This window comes from Pseudopipra pipra, chromosome 3 (assembly GCF_036250125.1).
Source record: "Pseudopipra pipra isolate bDixPip1 chromosome 3, bDixPip1.hap1, whole genome shotgun sequence".
NCBI classification, from domain to species: domain Eukaryota; kingdom Metazoa; phylum Chordata; class Aves; order Passeriformes; family Pipridae; genus Pseudopipra; species Pseudopipra pipra.
Window position 1 is genome coordinate 80,388,643 of NC_087551.1, and position 19,955 is coordinate 80,408,597.

A 19,955-nucleotide genomic window follows, 5' to 3' on the forward strand; every position below is an offset into this window, starting at 1 on the left:
GAGGAAAACATGGACCTGGCAGACACTGAATTGGCATGGATACATGTTTTACAGTCTTCTAGGCTGCATAGGTTGACACACTCTTCATGGTACAGCGTTCATTGAGGAAGTGAGAAGTAAATGTGTTACTGCAATGAGAGCACTGGCTGTTGGGATTGGATTGGGTTTTCTCTTAGGCAGCCAGCAGTGAGAGAAGGTGTCTTAAGCTGGGTATTTCACATCATCTGGAAAATAAGGAACACTGGTGCACTGCACAAACTTAAAGCGTAACAGTCTTTTGGCTGGAAGAGACTAGCTGCAGACTCCTCAATATGCCAATCAGCCTTGCTCCGAACAAAATTTAACAAAATATCCCACACCCGCTAACTTATCTTATATGATCATTGTACTGATTTGATGATTATGTTCTCTTTTGGTTTTTGGGGGTTTTTTTGGTCACAAAGGAAAAGTGGCACTATCTACTTCCTGCATACAGTTGAAAGCTGAGGCATATGATGGAATGAACACTAAATCAGATCTGGAAAGAAAAGAGGTTCCTCCAAGACTGCAAAAGGTTAGTTTGGAAGTGTAGACATTCACAATGATAGCATTGAATATGCAACGTGTTGGAGACAGGCCTGGGGGTCTGGTCCAGAAATGACTGCATTTTGGGTCATAGCAGTGAACCCAAAGTGGTATGTTTCTAGTTTTCCATACAAGTATCCAAGTAGATATCTTATTTGTGACTTGTATGCCTCAGACTTTTAAAGTTTCTGATTTTTATTGCACATGAAGTGCATTCTGTTACAAGCAGAAGAAGAGAAAACTTTCAGCTTTTGCATTTAAGCCTTAATGTAGTACCAGAAAAATTTGGTTCCCATGTATCCCTCACTACCAAACTGCCTATAACAACACTACTAATCAGTGATGCAAATACTAGAAACAATTGCATAAAAACCTTTTTATTCACTCAATATATCTGCAGGAGCTAAAATACCTTCTCCTCTGGATAACTCTGTCCTATACTGCACTTTTTGTAATTATTTTCAATCTAGGGTAAACCACAATAGCAAAATTCATATTCATAGGCTGTCCTTGTTTTAGCTAGCTGTGTTGTTTCTTCCTTGCCTAGAGGGCTTTCTGAATTGAGCCCAGGCCAGGAAAGAAGGAGGAAGATGGAATGTGAGTTTCTTGCTCCTGCAAAAGGTTAGCACTTGGAGATGGTAATGTTGTTTGTTTTGTTCTTATCAGGGTCAAGTAGAAAGTAGCCTGTCCTTCAGTTGTGCTACCCTGAAGAGGACTTGCACTTAAGCCTCCAGGGGCCTTGTGCAAGGGAGGATTCCTGCCTTTAATCATGACTCACAGGCAGTTAATTGCTAAGCTTACATCTAAGAGACCAAGAAAGGAATTAGTGAGTGGAAGGAATAACCACAAACAGTGTTGAATAACGGAGGAGTTCTATTTTTTTCTTGTTTGACAACAGTGAGAATATGATGACAGCTACTGAGGCAAGCATGGTGATGGCCTGAGAAAGAGGAAAAGAATGAAAAGCATCATCAAATATAAAGCTGTGTTATTCATCTTGTATTTGAATCCTGACAAAATCTACACTATGGTAGATAGAGCTCATGGAAGAGAAGAGCTGGTACTTGATGGTGACACGAACAAGATTGTGCACAGAACATGTTCTTTTCAGGTACCCGTTTTCTCCATGGACTTGTGGGGCAGACTATGTGACTGTGAAAGTGTGAATTTAAGAGAGAGGAGGCTTATTATTGCAGTGGAAATATGGTCAAGGAACCCGTTTGCTGTACTGGAAAAAGACAGAGAAGAAAGAAGCAGATGGGAAGATGTGTGTATGGGCAAGGACAGTGAATCCCATGAGAGGTGAAAAAAAGGAACCCAACCAAAACAGTTCAAGGAATAAAGAGAGTGGAGATTGTGAGAAGGAACAGAAAAAGGGTGGAAAACTGGAAGGGGAAGGACCTAAGTTTTACACCTCTTCAAAGATATGATATGAATTTTATGATAAGAGAAATTCAAAGACTTATTGGGTGTGCTAGAAATGAATATTTAAGGTAAGGGCTTGTGGCAGTAAAGATTACTCATCAAAAATTTCTTTGGGGTTCTGATACATGCTTCCCCGTTCTCTTATTCTCTTGCCACTTCCTTGACTGATTCATTATTTCCACAGTGTGGTGTTTTCATAGCTCCATGCTTCAATTCTCATGTCTTAATAAAACTGTCATTTAGAGAGGCATATCAGATACTCTCTGTGTTTTGGGATGCAGGGCCTGGTTAGAAATGCATAAGAGATAAAGGAGACTTCATGACCTAAACTCCCCCTTATGTGAGTTATTTACCTACCAGTTGTTTGAAATAGCTTTAAAAAAACCCAACAATTTATGTAATGTCACAATATTTGTTTTAGATACAAATCCTCCCTTCCAGGAAAGGGAAATCAAGCAAATAACAAAAAAAGTATCAGAGGTTAGGATGACAACAGCAAAGAGAAAGGATTGGAATAGTGATGAGAGTGTAGCTTAGACTGTATTTAGATGATAGTTGGGAGGAGGACTACTAACTCTTCCAAGGAGAATATCATGTTAGCAAGAAACAACTGTGATGTTTGTATAGCATTGGAACCCTGGCAACAAAACTAGATGTTTTAGGGATAACAGAAGATATGACAGAATAGAAATTAGGACAGAATCACACAAATATTAAAACATTCATGGAAGCAAAGAGGATTAATGGAGGATTAGAATTTGCTGTGTGATAGATATTAAAGAAACAAAACAGCAACAGGAAAGATAAAATAAAACTTGTTTGAGTCGGTGTTGGGGAAATGTGGCAAAGAGCTTCTCTTAGAGAGCATGAAGATACACTGGAGATGTTTGGGTTTAAGTCTGGAGAGAAAGAGGTTTTATTACATTATTAGGAAAAATACTACTTGGAGTAAAAGTAGGCTGATAACTAAGATTCTTAATTTCTAAGGTCAAACTTTGGGAAATTTAAGGGAGGGAGTTGTTGATGACAAATGCATCTAGGTGGTTGAGGATTTGCATGTGGAGAAGGCTTGACATCTGCCAAATCTTTCTGAAAAAAAACATATCTGTAATTCATATCTCAAACAAGAGCAACTCAGTCCCAGCTGGATACATAGCCACTTCAAAAAGGTTATTGGGAACAATCAAATTCTTGAAAGGAATGAAACAAAATTACTTGAAAAATATTAAGAAGGGTAAGAGTAAAGTGAGACTTTTGAGAAGCTCAGCTGAGTTTCCTTACAAAGCAAATTAAAGCAGGGGCTAATGAGAAAGAAGATATGAAAATGAATGTTTCCACGTTTGAGATGAAAGCAAAAACCTATCACATACCCATCTGAAACATTAGAAGATCTTTATTCATCCAGAAATTTCCATTAATGATATAAGTAAAAAAATATGAGCTATAATAATGAAATGTGCTGATGACAAAAAATGGTGACACAATTTCAATATGAGAAGGATCAAGACTAGATGACTTTTAGAACCTAAATAATAGAACTGATTAATTTTAATAACACAACATGCAAGGAGACCGATAGCAGTACTTTCTGCTGGGGAAGATGCTCATAAGTTGGAAGTGACAGTGGATAGAAAGTGCTCATCGTATTAGATGGTGATGACCAAGTCATAGATATCATCCAACTGCAAAAAAATTACTAAAATCACGTGACATGCCAGGTCAGCTATTTCCATTAGATACTGCAGATAAAAACATTGGTCTCATCTCATCGGAAACAATTTATGTGATTCTGGTCACTATTATTCAGAAAAGATGAAATCACACTGCAGGAGGTACAGAGAAGGACTCAAAGGATGATCAGTAAAATGGAGAATCTGTTTCCTGAGAGAGAATAAAAATGGTTCATTTAGCTTAGTGAAACAAAAGGTGAAAAGAAGTGTAATTTCAGTCCAGAAACAGTAAAAGTAAGCATCAGTTAGGACAAAAGCTTTTCAAGCTAAAGGATGGTAGTGTGTGAAGAAAAACTGGTGTTAACTGATTGCTGAATATGTTGAAACAGACATTGCTATCACATTAGGCAATAAGTAGTGCTGTTTCTGAGGCACTTAAGTATTCCTTCACAAGATTACAATAGAAACTTCATGAAAACAGTAAAATAGTAGATTTGTGCAATGGAATCTGATCATTAATTGCAAATCATTAATCTGAAAATTAATTGCAAATAAAACATAAACTCCAAAAGGGGAAGAAAATAAATCTCGTGTAGTCACATCTTTTGTAATGATACTTCTGTCAAGGTGTGGTGGTTTGAAAAACCTTTTCTCTGAGGTAGTAATGGTTTGCCCCACTGATAATACTGGACCAATCAATAGTCCACGTGCGCCCTACGGAAATTACATGCCCATAGAAACGGAAGAGAAGGTGGTGAAGATAGTGTAGAAGAGAGGTAGCCATGATCTGAGCCACGAGGAGGCAGGGGGCCAGTGAGCCCCTCTGGGGGCCAAGGGCCTCCAGATCCCAGCCGAGGCTATGGGAGACCCGGTATAGTGTCAAAGCTGGACCGGGTCCCGTAATCAAGAGCTGGAAAAGTTTCCTTACTGTCAGCAGCAGCAGAAGACACTGAAAGCAGCAGCGGAGCAGTCCTGAGCAGAGACAACGATGGCTGAAAGCCAAAAGATAGCCAGTAGCAGCGAGATAACGTGAAGCCGGCTGAGAGATGCAGAGATGCTCCTGCAGGAGGGAGAGCTGGCAACAAAACAGAGGAAAACTCAACAGAGCTGGTTTGGGGTAAGACTGTATTATTTTCCCAAAACCAGAGACTTCCTGAAGAGGTGTGGACTTCCAAACCCTTAGGGAATCCCGAAATGCAGCAGCAGCTAGAGAGAGGGAGAAAGGAGCTGAAAACCCGGAGTTTGTCCTGAGAAGATCTGAGCCAGGACGGAATGCGGAGGAGGTGGCTGTGCTCTCTGCTGCTGCTGTTGCTGTTTCTATCAACCTGTTGAGCTGAGACAGAGCAAAAAAGTGTTGGTAAGACTGAACTGAAAGCTGCCTTCAATGTTCTAACCCAAGAGGAGTGAAGATCTACAAGGAAATTCCCCGAAGGCTCAGGCTCGAAATTTCCACAAAGTAAGAACAAAAATCCTGACTGCCACACTTAAATCTGCTGCCTCAGGAAAATGAAGGACACTAACCAGTGCCACAAAAAACTGAAATGAAGGAACTGTGGCCTGAGGAGTGATAGAAAGACTTTTTTCTTCTTGGACTTTCATTGAAGAAAAGGAGAAATTTAATTTAATGTAAATATATATGTGGGTATAAATAAACCTTTGTAAATATTTTCCCCTTTCCCCAATAAGGAATGGTTGTGTTTTGTCTGAAAACTCTCTACATGAGGTGAAAAAGATATCAGGTCCATACCATCACTAAACCCTCTCACAAGGGCAAACTGTGGGAGGGGGGAGCTTGAACTTAAAAATTAGATTCTTGAGAGTTTCAAACCACCACACAAGGCCAGGACGATTTTCACCCATGTTCAAAATCACTGATGTAGGTCTATACATTACTCAGTAATCAACATGACCTATATGTCTGACACCAAGAAAAAAAAACAACTGTACAGAGTGTGGTCTGTAGGTTGTTTTTGCATAAACTGGGAGGAGGAAAGGAGAAAGTTTTTGCAACATCCATTTTCAGGTTGCAGAAAGGAGCAAATTAATGATGAGGGAGGACGGCACATTTGAAAATATAGCCTGGGTTATGCCTTGAATTGTTTTCTCAAAAGGGAATCTTACAAAATATTTTCAGAGCTATCTTAAAAGCAAGGGGGTGGCCACGTTCTCATTTTACATAATTTAACACAAACCACAATGCTAATGTGTATAATTAATGATGCCTTTCTACCTTTCCAATTGTCTTTTCTGTTTATCATTTTCTTTGTTCATTCTCAGTGCATGCTTCCTGAATCCTCATTAGTTTTATTCTCATTGAGAGAATCTAACAGAATTCTAGCTATACTTTTAAAAATTATTAAAAGAAAGAAAGGGTCTCCTGGATATGGATTTGTTTTCCCATCATTTTACTCTTTTCTTAATTTCCTTCCCCATTTGACAAGATAGGCACTTAAATTAGGAGGATTCCACAGAAACACTTTTTCTTTTTTTTGGTGGTTGTTTAAATTTTGTGTCTAAGAACTGGATCTTTTTGATGAGCACAGAAGAAAGGGATTGGGCATCAGAATAGGGCAGTTCTTGTGAACAACCTGGGGAGGGAGAGGAAAGAGTTTCTTTAAAGTAACAACTGTGACTATCCTGGTGATAGGAAAAAGAAGAATTTGCTTGTAGGTGCAAGGTCAGTTAAAAGAACATTTGTTTTTCATGTTGATCTGCATTCTCCATTCCTGACTGTTTGTGATTTAGCTGTTTTATAACCAGTTTATTACTTAGTAGTGACACACAGCTCTTCACTGTGATAAAGCATAAAAATGCTTCTCAAGAATGAAAGAATCGTGTCTTGCCGATACCACCTAAGGAGTCTTTCTGCTGTGCCTTTTGCAACTGGTCTCGTCTATCTCATATTGGCCTTTTTAGCCACCAGCACACTTGTAGCAAATGTGGGTAGAGCCCTTCCCAAATCTTCGTTCGCGAAGCCCAACCATGAATGAATACTGAAAACCGTTGGTATAATAGTATCAATAGAAGGCAAAAACAGAAGTACAACCTGCAAATGGCAGGAGGAGGAGGTAGAGGGATGGATGTTAAGCATGGGTAGCATAAATATTCTGTAATTCCTTACCATTCTCTGACTGATGATGAACTACATGTACTGCCTGTTGCAGCAATATTGATTGCAATCAGATGATAAAATCTTTGCACAGAGAAAGAAACTACTGCAGTGAAAATGAAAAGATGGAAATGTAATGAATTCTTGATTCAAAAATGATTTCTTAGAATAAAATAAAATACCCCCCTCATTTTTACAGCTGAGTATATTCATAGGAATAACAAAAAATATAACCAGTTTAAAATAAATTTTTTTTAAACTATGTGTTTATCTTCAACAGCCATCCCCCACTTTTCATCAACATTCCTTATGCTACAAATTTTCCTCTCTCGGAGCTATAGATTTACTTACAATTAATCCACTGGTATAGTGATGGAGATTCTTGCTAGAATGCATTAACTTCCTCTGTTAAATCCCCCCTCAGGCAAACCTCTTGAAAAATATTTCCTTTGTCTAGGACACACGGTTTAGTAGCTCTCTTCTTATAGTGAGATAGCAGTTCTTTTGCAGTGATTTATGCATACTATTCAAATACAAAATCCGCATTAAATTATGTTACATTAAAAGATCCGAGACACGCATTCCACTACTGAGGCACCATTGTGCAAGGAAAAATGTTGGTCTGATCCTGTTGTCTTTTAAGCCCCTGCTTACAGAAACATTGTATCATTGCGATGTGGGGTTGCCACGATGTAGCACTACCAGAAGCTGAGTAACTTTTGGCATACAGGGACTGAACCGACCTTTCAAACTCACAGATGACCATGTACACTTTTAGTAGTTTTATTAATCATACAAACAAAGTTGCTATGTGCTATTTTAAAAGAAGTAGGATTAGGTTTTCTGGAGGGAAGATTTCACAGCCTCTAAAATAGCCTATTCCAGTGCTTTGCAATCTGAACTGTTTGAACGGATTCATAATACCCGACTTAAGTCTCTGCTGGAAATTCATTGGATCTTTGTTCTTCCTCTAGTTGTCACAGTGGAATAATAGCCACCAAATCTTTTATGGCAGCTTGCTACATTTTTGAGTGCTACTATAATATCCCACCTTGAGCTCTTTATTTCTCAATTTACTGTCCTATTTGTAAGCCACATAAACCCCATTCCCTCAGCTTTCCTCACAGCTGGTATTTCCTAAACTCTCCTTGCTGTATTACGTGTCCCCTGCCCCCCGCGATGAATTGCAATTTTTCTTTATTGGAGCAGAGTGACCAGTGTCAAACCCAGTACTGCACTTGCTGGGATTTTGCCAGAGCTGAGTTGAGTGGAATAATTACTCTTTGTGTTACCTATTACATTGTTGACTCTAGTTTGTGATCTCCCACATTGTTTTCTGCCCACACAGTCGTCTCCTATTCTATATTTAACTTTCTGCCCTCATTAGATTTCTCTTTCCAAAGCACTGCTTGGTTTGTATTTTGTCTGATTGATTTTAGGCTGCTTCTTCAATTTCTGAGGCCTGTTTTTAGTGCTGTTTCCATCCTTCAAAGCACTTTGCCACTTTACCCAAGCCGATGTCACTGCCAAACTGTGTCAGAGCACACACGTGCCACTGCCCAGGCTGTTAATGGATGTGGGGTATAAAACTGGCCCTAGGATGACATCATGTGGCACTCCTCCTGAGAAACCTTCCCAGAATGACAGCATACCATCAATTACTGCACTTTGAGAACAATTTTGCAAATACTGTGCATCTACTGGGTTGCTGCTCACCTCTGGAATGCTCTGTTGTGGCTTACTTAGGAAAATGCTGTGTGGGACAGTGTCAAAAGCTTGTCATTGTCAAGATGCATCATATCTGCTATTTGCACTTATTTGTTAAAGCAATTATCCTGTCAGAGAAGGAGATTAGCATCAATTGATATGATTCTTTTCATGACTAACCTGTTCCAACTGTTTTTTAATAATTAGCATAAGCTTCCAAGTATTTACAATTTTTTTATTTAATAATTTGTTCCATTTCAAGGGATAAAAGTTAGATTGACAATATAAAATGCTCTAAGTTCTCTACCCTCTCTTTTAAAAATAAGTATTGCATTTATACGTTTCAAGAGTTTGAACCTTCTGTGCTTGCTGTTATTTCTTGAAAAATATCATTAATAATTCAAGCATTACTTCAGTTAGTTCTCTGAACATTCGTGATTAATTTTGTCACAGCCCACTAACTTAAAACACCTTTAACTGTTTTTTTTTCCTCTAAGTATCGTGGAATCAAGGGTTTGGACTCTTTAAGCTTGTACTTGACAATCCCAATACCATTCTGCAACGTGTGCTTGGTGTCAAAAAATTGTTGTAATCAGCAAAGCGTGTGTTTTTATGTACACCCCTGCTCAGCCAAAGTGTAAGTACATGATTAAATGCTTCTGAAATCACTGGGACTTGCTACATTACCAAAGTTAATGAGACTTTACACCAATGGCTGCTCTGCAAACAACTGCAGACTGCTCAGCTGGGGACCTGGAAATTGTCACTCTGCATACCGGGCTAGAAGGGAAAGGGCGTGTGAATGGTGCAGGAGAACAGAGGTGAGCAGAGTCACCGCTGGGTGTTGCACACCGAGGTGTTAAAGTAGGGTGTGTTCCAGCATAGCCTCAAGCAGCAAGTCTTGCCTTTGGCTTCGGACAGGTTGATCATGTGAGCTCCTCGCTGAGCAGAGACACATGTGCAGAGTGCCTAAGCTGTGCTGATCCCGAGTACAGAAGCAATCTACTTGCAGCAGGATGTCTCTGTGACTCCAGTGACAAGTCTTGCTTCTCAGCTGAACTTAGTAATTCAGATGTGGCAGCACACTGCCATGTCTCTACTTCTTTTGTAACTGAGCTGGTGTGTTTATACAGGGCCATACCACAGCAGTGGATATCCTGGTGCCATTCAGTGACTGCAGAATGCCTCTAGATCCTGTATTGATACCTGCCTTGGCCTTTTAACCTGCTTTCAGAACCTCAGTGTCTGTAGTGATGCCCTGACAAAAGCTGTAGTGGTTGAAATATGGAATAGATAGGGTAATTTTAGGTGGGCTGCTAAAATGCGAGGTTTTGGTATTTTGGAGCTTGCTTTGAGCCATATCTGGCCAAATGTAAGAATCTGAAGTGCAGCTGTACATGCCTACATCTGAGATAGATGTCTGGGTTCCCTTTATAACCAAGGAGAGCGGTCACTTTATCTTGGCCTGAGATAGTCATTAAAAATAGATCTAAAAGTGCCTTTCCCCCCCCCCCCCCCATTTTGATTCTGAGGGAATCTAGAAAGTCAGCTCCCCTGTCTATGTGGCATGGCAGCTGCCTGTGTTCAATCAGACAAATCTCAGGCTCATTCAATTACATTTTGCGGAATATGTGTAGCCATACTCTCAAAGATACATTCCAAATATGGTAAATAATGAAAGTATCAGTTCATATCCACGCCTGCTTTTTTTCTCATTCCTCTTCCCCACTCTTTCATCTGCATTCAATTTTATTTTGTTAGACTTTAATTTGCTAGACTGATGAATCACATTCTCTGTGGTTATCGGTTGTTCATTTCTCATTTGTAACTGGTACTGATGGCAGTTTTGTATATAGCAATTGGTTGAGTGGGAGGGAAAGCATGTGCATGGATTCATATTGCTTCTTGCAAATATTTGCTAGACCAGCACCTAGACACCTTGTGACCCAGCACTGGTTCACAGAAAGCAGGATGGGTAACTAACTTAAACTGAAGGTAGTCCCAGAGGACCCTTTTCTACATCCCAGGAAACTGAATCCATACTCACTGTGTTCCCTGTCCTGCCTGTTTGCACAGAGCGATTCTGTAAGTTGTGCTCTGAGGACTGCCAATAGTATGTTTGTGAGTACTAATTCATGATTTGCTTAATATACCTTTTTAAGGCATACTACTGTGGGTATCAGGTCTGAAAAAGTTCCCAGGGATCTTGCTTCCTCTGTTTCACTGCACATTGAAGCAACATTGGTGGAAGAGCTAAAGCAGACAGCCTGGAAACTGTTAAAGCGCAAAGATATTGGCACTGAGCTTTACTTTTCCCTGTCAGAGTGAGTTGATTTCACACAAACCAATAAATCAATGGTACACTCGTGACCTCATTTGCTGTAATGAATCAGCTGAATTGCCATGTTCTGTAGCATATGAAAGAGCAGCAAATATGGTTTCACTGGCCAGTGCACTTTGCCTGCTGCAGTGCTGCAGCAAAGCTCTGTTTAAATAAAAAATGTGTGTTTCTGTTTGACAAGACATATAAAATGTTAACATTAGTTCCCTAGTCATACTTTACTTGGTAGTATTTGGTACTAGCCAATAGAAGCAGCAAAGTTGTGCTAGCTCAGAATTTTCCATCTAACATTTAGATATTGCATTTTAAATATTTTTAGAAAAACCTGCCATAAAAACTGTAAAGGATATCCCCAGGAAAAAAAAATACAGTCAATTAACAAATGGGGACATTGAAATGTTTTTATTAACTCGATAGCCAACAGCTCTGATTGCCTTCTTAGAGTTGTGTGTAGTGCACTCTGAGACATCAACATCCTGAAGCTGGAGCTGAAGGTGTGAATTCAGGATCTTGTGTGGCACTTACCAGCATGACTTTTTGCCAGTCTGTCAGTATCTGCCTGTACCAAAGACTCTACAAACTGAAGGACCATAATACATATTTCTATGAAATCAAACCCAATATTGTTAAATGTGTTTTGTGTTAGTCTGTGGACTTCTGTATACCTATCAGACTCTAGGTCCTTGTGATGTTATTCCTACCTGTGAATAGCTCTACGAAGGTGATTATGTTCCTTGAAGTCTGCAGCACTTGCAGCACCATCCTTTAAAAGGATGCAGTCCGTTCTCTTCTTAGTATGAAGCAAGCAGAGTGTTGGTCTGTAGTTGTTGTACTGTCTAGGAGCCCTCATCATGGATAAAAATAACTTGAATAAAATGATCACCTTCAGAGAATTTTCAAGCTAAATACCGAATAAAACAAGAGATTACAAAGAGCACAGACAAAGAGAAAGAATCTTAAGAGGCAATTAACAGATAAGATCAATTCTCAGTTTCCTCCTATTTCTAGCCTCCTGGATGGGCTGAAGGAAGTTGCAGAGAACTTCCAGTTACAGCATGGACTTCAGATTGTCTAAATGTAAAAGAAAAAGTATGATTATAGACAAAACATTAAAGATGCTTTGGACTGGGTTCTTCTGGTCAATTGTGAATATCGTAAGAAATGGATATTACTATCTAAGACGGCTTTCTTGACCTGTGTATAACCAGTGGAGAGAAACAAGCAATTGTAGGGCATCACCCATTTCATTTTAATGAGAGTGCTAAGATAGAGTAGACACCCTGAAAATGCCTGTGTCTTTCCACTGACTGTAGAGGTAGCCAGAGCAACCAGATTGGATATTGGCCATATGTACTGCAGATGTCTGAAGTTGAGGGGATTTGAATCCTGCTGTGCTATCTTTTCTCCTTTTGCGCACTTGTGCAAGGGCAAAATATCAATAATCTATATGTCTTGACAGCTTGTTATGGAAGTGGACACAGAAAGTTGCATGAACAAAATAATTCCCGAGTGTTGAAGCAGGGAGTGAACCCCTGAACCATTTCCCACGGCATTTCTCGTGTCTGTAAAGAGGACACAGAAGCAGCTCTGCAGCTGTGTCTGCAGCCTTTGCAGAGGCTGCTGAGCTTTTTGGGCTGGAAGTCAGCTAGAAGTTTTCTGCCAATCTGCACCTCAGGAAGTCTTCCATCATCCCCATATCATCATTGGTGAATCAGAGCTCAAGTCAGTCCAGCAGTTTAATTACCTGGGAAGCATAATCTCCTCAGACGGTAAGATTGACGGAGAGATAGAAAACAGGTTGGCAAAGGCATAGAGAGCTTTTGGAAAACTCCGTAAAAGAGTTTGGTGTAATAAACACTTGAAGAAAAGTACAAAGATCAGTGTTTACAGAGCCATTGTGCTGTCTACTCTCTTATATGGGTCTTAATCTTGGGTCATCTACCGCCACCACCTGTGACTCTTAGAACGCTTCCATCAATGCTGCCTCTGTACAATCCTAAACATCCACTGGACTGATTACGTGACTAATGCGTCTGTTCTTGAACAGGCAGCAGTTACGAGTATTGAGGCCATGTTGTTGAGAACACAGCTGCGCTGGGCAGGATACATCTCAAGGATGAAGGACCACCGCCTCCCTAAGATCTTGCTCTATGACGAACTTGCCACTGGCTGCCACAAGAGAGGAGCCCCGAAGAGAAGATACAAGGACTCCCTGAAACAACATCTCAGCTTTGGCCATATTGATCCTCATCATTGGTCTACTCTGACCTCCAATCAGGAGGTCTGGAGACACACTATTCATAACTCTGCTGCTTCTTTTGAGAACACACGCAGAATCATTTTTGAGGAGAAAAGACAGTGCAGAAAGAATCGTGTCTTGCCAATACTGCCTAAGGAGACTTTCCTCTGTGCCTTTTGCAACAGGACTTGTCTATCTTGCATTGACCTTTTCAGCCATCAGCGTGCTTGCAGCAAGCATGGGTAGAGTCCTCAAATCTTCGTTCACGAAGCCTAGCCATGATGATGAAAGAGGACACACCATTTGAACTAGGAGATTTTATTTAGTTGTTTCTCAGCTCTTTAATTTTGTATCTAAACTTACCTTAAGAAATATCATGGTTCACAAAATAATATAAAATAGCAGCTTTTAAATTTTTACTGTTTTTCAGACCGCCTTCCCTGCCCTCTCCCTCCCCAGAGATTTAAAGCTTAGACCTTTGCAGTATAGTTAGATAAACATTTACCTCAAATTGGAGGTGTAAATTGGCTGGATTGTTGGCCCTTGAGCACAGCCGTGTAATATTGCCGGCAGCAAATGACTACTGCTCTGCCTTGTGAGAGTGGCTAAATTTCAACAGTGTGGGAAATCAGCTCTCAAAGTTTTCAAAGCACTGTAAGATCTATTTTGAAGTGTTATTATGTAAATGTAAGACCTTTTTATTTCCAATAGACAACTGTATGGAGGTGGGCAACATTGGGCTGCTTTACTTTCCGATACAGCATTAATGATAATGCTCTAGCCCATTTTCCATGTACTGAGTCACACTGATAGCCAAATACCATGTATAATTCACTTTTTTAGTTGCTCTGAAAGTCTCTGGCAAATGTGAACCAAATGCTACACACAGTTCCTCCAAGGAGGCTGGTGGCTGTGGGAAGGGGCTGCTTAGATGTGATCAGAAGAGATCACTGTGAGTATGGGACCAGACCTGCTGCACTACGTATACCTGACACCTCATCTGGAAATTTTGGTGATGTCTTAAGAAAAATGCCCAAGTGGGTGGAACAGAAAGAGCTTAGGGGAATGCCTTTACTCCTCCAAACCCAGTATAAAATGGTGAGTTCTCCAGAGCAGGGGACCATCTCTGCTTGTTCTCTGTGAGGCTTTTTTAGGTGCTGCTGCAATATGGAACCTAAATATGGTGAACTTTTTATTCAGCCAAATTACCTGGTAGCCAGTTTTCTCTGTTCAGTGACAGTAGAGAGAGTAACAGCAACCTGGTAATGATCCTCTCGGTAATTTGATAGAAATAAGCTGTTTTCTTCAGAAGCCTTTTTACAGCTAAGTTTCTATGTCAGTACATTTTTTTATTATCAGCACTGTAGACTACTTCTTTCTTGCTGCAATTTGATTGGAATTTGAGGAACTTAGGCATTTTTTCTGCTTTAATTTGTAAAAAGCAAGAAATACACTTCTATGAAATGTGAAAGCAATTAATGATAGAAACCTCTACTAATAGAAGAGGTGATACAATGAGCATATGAAAGCATTCAGATTTGGGGTTAGAGAAAGGTAGTAGTTAATTGTCTGAACAATTATTACTGTATAAGATAATGAGAATTGCTGAATGAGACATCCTGCATTATTGATCAGGCTTCTTTGTTTTAGCTGTGCTAGAGGTATACATTTCACTTTTACGAGGCTATGTATCAGGTCTAAACCTCACATGTAATGATCTGCTCATATGTTTTTTGGGGTGGGTTTTTTGTAGTGGGTTTTTTTTCATGAAAAAAAGATAAATGCTGAAATATGTTTAAAGTAAGGCTGCATTATCTATCTCTCGTGGGCTACCCTTATGGAGCTACCCTTCTAGTGCAGGAACATATTCATTGACATAATCAGTTTGATCAGTAGACTACAGAGTCCAGTGTTTTAGCTCTGTCTGAAAATAAGCACTTAATGTTTCAGGAGTCTAACAAACCTGGTTACTTCAACTCAGCAATGTTATAAGTAACAGGAACAGACCTTTTTGTTACCTTGTGAGCTCATTTAGTCATATATGAGGTGTCGTTACTTTTATTAATTAAAAGTAGAATAAAAGAATATTCAAATACTGTCTCTAAAGGCCTTGAGGTTAAATCTACATGGTAATGACATTTTGTTTGCTGTTCCGCAATGCTGTGAGAATTGTAATATTATCTGTTCTAAAATTACTCAAAGGAATTGGATTTCAAATAAACCTATTCTAAAAAAGAAGCATGAAAACAGAGCTAAAAAGAAGCCATCATCCTATTAGTACCATAAGTTGCCCAATAGCGAGAAATGATTAAACATTTTGACCTTGACAAGTTACAGTAAGAAAGGGGAATAAAGTATATCTATTCCTTATAATCTTTCTGTTTTTCATCAATGGTACCATTTTTACTTAGCTTTCATGAAATAATGTTTATTGCACATATTTCTGAAGTGCCATCATATGTAATATTAATTCTTTTAAAAAACAAAAAAAAGTATTAGTGAACCCTCTTTATGATTTTAGAATGGGAGAGGCTTTCCAGTCAATTATTCATGTGCGATAAGTACTGAAAGCCTTATTATCTCAGAATAATCAATGTTTGGCTGAAGCTCGAGAATGCTAATAGCTAATCTTAAAAGTCCTGATCCAGTGTCATTTGAAATAATGGCAGAACTCCCATCAATTTTAAGCAAAGGAGGATGAGGCCAGAAAGTATGGTTTTGAGAGACAGTTTGAGATAATCAGTTGAAAACATCTGTAAAAGAACAGAAGATTTTACTTTCACTCTTGCCATAATACAGTATGAAGTATTTCAGCAGACAGGAGTTCTTAACAGTGTGTATCTGTATTTTATGTTGCCTTGGGGAATCTTTTTTATATGTATATATACTGAGCTGGTGTTATTGTCTCTGGGAACAGCAGGATGGCATCTGAAAAAATTAGGAGCAAAGGGGGAAGGAGTAGGCAGACTCAGAGAAATATTGAAATACCTATCTGTTTTTTTTAGCACTCAAGTTTCTTTTTTTCCTTGAATCCCTGAAATATTTTTCTCTCCAGGATATGCCTTCACTCACTCATTCTGGTGGGGCCATTTGTTGTTCTCTCTCTTCAGCAACTCTGATAATTTGCCTACGCCACTGCAGAGCAGCTTGTGGTATGTGGGAGCCACTCTCCTCCTGGAACATCTGAAAGACAGCGCGGGAAATGAAGGAAGTGACACCATAATTCAAGAAATAGTACCAGCCTTTCAGGATGCCGTCTGGTGTAGGGTCTAGTGCAGGCTCAGGCTTGTGGGTGCTGTGTCAGCCTGTAGGGCAGGGCTGGACAAAGATGCCAAGGAGGTATTCAAAGACTGCAAGTGAGAAGGAAAGAGGAGTTTCTGCCATTTGGTGAGCATTCCTTTCTCTCAGATGGAGGGCTGCTGTTTTCTCATTTTCCACAAATTATGAAGGGTAGATTTTAGCTGCATTTGGATGAAGTTCTGAAATGTAATTTATTATTGGAAAAAAATCCCCCAAAACTCCACCTGTTTATCCATCCAAGCAAAAAATGCTATCAAAACTTCATTTGAAAGCTTGTTTCTTCTCATTTGCTTATCTACAAAAAATAGGAAAACCAATAAGGAAGGTAGACATGGTTCTGATGAACGCAGCAGTAATTAAAAAAAAAAAGGTAGAGGTGCTCTCTACTGTCTTTTCTGCTGGGGTAAGGTATAGCAAACCTTATACTGCCCTTATTAAAAGTAGGTAGATTTTGTTAAATAGTGCTAATCTGTGACCACACTTGGAGGGTGTTTTTCTGTTTAATAACTGAGTAGATGTATTTTAAATAGAAGTGTTTGTTTTCTGTAGCAAGGGAGCCCTTTCCCAGTTTTTTACTGACAGTGCTGGGTGTCAGTGCTGAGTGGCAAAGCAGAAAAGCTTTCCTTTAGCGAGGAAGAGGCAGCATCAAGAAGGAGCAGGCAGATAAGCAGATATCGCTAAGTAGGGAAGTAGGACAGATACCCCGAGACAGCATCTGGCAGAGTAGAGGAAGAGACATTAAACTCTCCTTTCCAGAGAAAGCCAGACAAGGAACTGTAGGGACCCAGCTCCTAGAAAAGTGCAGAAAGTTCTGAAACTCCATAATATTTAGGTGCTGAGCTCATGACGATTTCAGTCTTAACAAGCACTATATTTAGTTTCACTTATGTTCCTTAATAGAGTCGCAGTCCAATTTCAGAACATAGTGGCCTCAAAGAAACTAGGAAATTTTAGTAATTTGTTGATTTTTCCAACCCGGAATGGCAAAATACTAATCTTGGCAAAGCATATTCGATGGTCCATTTTAGTGTACATACTTACCTATATGTTCATCCATATACTTATATAGTCTTATTTATACTTATAAAATCATAAGAGCAGTGTGGCAAAAAAAACCTGCAAGAGTATTGCTAAGTGATTTAAGAATACATTTTTTTAATAAACTGTCCCCCACCAAAACAGTGAGCCACATTCTCTCATTTCTCATTCAGTCACACATTAAGACAGATTTGACCAAGTATTTTTAGTTGGAGATTTGGAGCGGCTAAAGTAAGAAATCCTCTTAATAAAAATAGGAGCTTTTTTTAAACTATCTTTTATACCAGTGTAATTCCATTGACTTCACAAGATTTATTCCTAATATATTCTGATAGGGAAAGAATTCTGAAAGGGTTGTGGGAACTTGAATTTTTCTCCTTTGCTATGTGAGTAACACTGTCACTGTTCTGGAGTCCTTCTAATGAAATAAATATTTTGTATAGCTTTTGCTTTTTGTTAGTTGTTGTTATGCTACAATACGTAGGTAAATAAGTAGTAAATATGAATATACAATAATTATGGTTTTCCCAATTATGAAGATAGTTTTCCAGTTTTTGTGAAACATCACAAGTCATCCTGTGTTTTCTGTAGGACTGCAAGGTGGGATGAATATGAAATGGACAGGACAGAAGCACTTTATAAACTTCAGCCATTTGCTTTGAATGGCAAACATTAAGCTTCTGTCTTCCAGGGGAACATTTCTCAGGCAGCTATGTTACCAATAGCTTTCAAATTTCAGTGGTATGCTTTTGTTCTTAAATTAAGCAAGATTTGTAGGAAGAGAGACTGTTTTTTTATTTCTCTTTTACTGGACCAGTACGTATTGTTCAAAACACCAGACAAGCTTTCAGGTGCAGAAATCCATCTTCAGTTGTGAAAGAGAAGCCAATTTCAAGCCAAGTATAGGCTAGGGACAATTGTTTTGGATTTAACTTTGTTACGCTGATCAGTTGAACAAATGGAAGAGAAAAAAGTGCGTGACACCTTGAAGCAGATAAGGTTGTTAATGAAGACAGAGGTGATAAGGTTCCGATAAATGTGTCTGAAATAGCTAACAGAGTCTGGGGCTGTTGCTGTTACTAAAAAGAAAATCGAGGCAAGGGAGAAGAAAACTGAACAGCAGAAATCTGCAGAGGTGTGATTCTCCAAATCCAACGATACAATAAACATTTTGTAAGAGACTGTTTGCGAATCAAAGCCTCGCTTTCGCAGGAACACAAGAAGCTGTAGGGGGTCTCTTTCAATATTGCATCTCCAACAGTGCGTGACACAAACCAAGTGCTTGAAAGGTAATTTTAGGGCCTTGGATGCTTAGTAATTTTTTTGAATCTATAAAACATTTGTAAATTTCTATGGGTAGGACAGCGAGCAGTCCAAGGTAGTTACCCTGGACTCTCAGTGATGAAAAATAGGTGCACCAGAGCACATAACTAGGGTTTAGGCAGTTAACTTCTGCAGTGAGCTTCTGACATATGAAGTAAACCTCCTTCAAGTCTCCAGGACTTGAAAACACAATAGGGCCTTGAGCACCAACCCGGGGCTGTCTGCTTTGCCAGGGGATGTTCCCAATAGGCATTTGGATGTTTGCCTTACCTTTGTGGGGGGGAAGGAAAATGCTGAATGGATGCAAGCCCTGCTGTGCCACTTGGACTCGGTGCCTCAAGTCAAAGCGGAACCCATCTTGTTTAGCCAGAATTAACACAGACACTGTCACTTGAAATTGAGGACTTCCAAGTCCCTAAACCTTAAAAATCTCACCTTGGTGCAGTTTTTAGAAGTGCCTCCATTGCATTAACTTTATTCTAAAACCAAGATAAGATCTTGCCAGAAATCTTACCTTTACAGAGGGGATCGTACTATATTTATCCATGCATTCATTTTCTGGACATTAAATTCAAATGGAGATTATTCTTCTAAATGTTTGTATAGGTCACTGCTGCTCTTTATTTTTTTATTCTCTGCTAAAACAATGCCATTGGTATAGAAGTAGTTTATGCTGGGTTTTTTGGGAGGGGGTTTTAGTATTATTCTCCAGTTTAATGAGAAGTACTAGGAAACCTTAGTAATTTGTCCTTTTTCAAAAGTGAGATTCTGTTCACTGAAAACTGCAGCAAAAAAAAAAAAAAAAGGATGTTCAGTGTTTGACTTCCCTAAGAAACTCATACAGCACTGAGTTTGTGCTCTCAATCTGACCTTTCTTTCATTATATAAGAAAAAAATAATCTTTATGAAAGTCAAGTTGAAGATAAGATCAGCAAGGTGGGCTGGTAATTACATAAAGTGATGTTCAGTCATTAGAGAAAATGTACAGTTGATCCAATGGCTTAGATGTGGGCGAGGAATATGATCTAGCTTTTACAGGTATAAAAGAAAGATGCAACTTTTTCATACATCAGTTTTGGGAACTTATATCCAAGAGTCGAGGACAGCTCAACTTCAAACACCATCCTGCAGTTTCTCTGACTTATTCTTGTTAAACAAGGGAGGTAATATATTTTTAATTTTTTATCACTGTTGAAGGGGAACAATTGCATATTTTTTCACTTTATTTCCCCTTCTCTC

The 19,955-nt window shown here is 39.2% G+C and overlaps 1 protein-coding gene across 2 annotated transcripts in view; it reads left to right on the forward strand.

Annotated features, from left to right (window-relative positions):
• CGA (glycoprotein hormones, alpha polypeptide) overlaps positions 1–19,955 on the forward strand; it is a 349,628-nt gene that overhangs the window by 321,811 nt on the left and 7,862 nt on the right. The window contains exon 1 of one of the 2 annotated variants that reach the window (XM_064650030.1): positions 19,775–19,879. The exons of the other annotated variant lie outside the window; for it this stretch is intronic. The gene's annotated coding sequence lies outside the window, so the exon portion shown is untranslated. Of the gene's footprint in view, positions 1–19,774; positions 19,880–19,955 lie in introns of those variants that run through there. 2 annotated transcript variants of the gene reach the window in all.